The sequence below is a fragment of the Macadamia integrifolia genome, chromosome 10 (genome assembly GCF_013358625.1).
Source record: "Macadamia integrifolia cultivar HAES 741 chromosome 10, SCU_Mint_v3, whole genome shotgun sequence".
Taxonomy (NCBI): Eukaryota; Viridiplantae; Streptophyta; class Magnoliopsida; order Proteales; family Proteaceae; genus Macadamia; species Macadamia integrifolia.
In genome coordinates, this window is record NC_056566.1 from 13408035 (window position 1) to 13408838 (window position 804).

Sequence of the window (804 nt, forward strand, 5' to 3'; positions counted from 1 at the left end):
GGGGGGGGGGGGGGGGATTAAAAAGTACCCTTAATTCTTTATTTTGGTTCTGTTGGGTTTTCAGGATATATCATGGTGTGGGGGTGGGGCTTGTCTCCCTATTTACTATCCTTAACAATTGGGGCAAAATTTTTAGGGGTTTGAGAGGGAAGGGATAGAAAACTGAATAGGCAACGTGTAATGGTGGAGAGATGCAGGTGCCCACCAAAGCATGAGATTGGCATTTTTTTTTTGGTAGAAATGAGATGGCATTTAGTGTTAGAGGAAAGAGAAATAAAGAGTTCAAGTAGAGAGGGAGATGGAGAGAAGGTGGAAATAAATTTGTATTTATCATCTGACGTAAACCCCTCATTATTCTCAACCGTTTCAATTACTCTTTGCATTAAATTGTTTTTATGAAAATTCAATCACGCATAGTGCCCCCTTTTCAATGCTTGAACTACCTAACCCCACCTCCCTCACCTTCCCATCCCTCTTCGCTCTTAGTACTCAACTCCTCTCTCTCTCTCTAGAAGTTCTACCCTGGTTTCTTTCTCAATTTTATTTTGTTGCTCAGGTAGTGGGTAGAGGTAAAACAAAGCAGGGAAACCCGTGCTGCTTAATTCATATATATATCAAGTAAAAAAAAAGTGGGTAAGGAATTCTATCTGTCTGTGCCTTCTACGCTTAGACACCTGAGTGTAGGTAAACTCAGATTGGCAGGTGGCTTCTCTGAAAAAAATGGAATAGGAAAAAGACTGGACATACTGCTGATGTACCCTAAGCTAGCTACTGTTTTCCTTTTGAAATGACCTCCCTACCCCT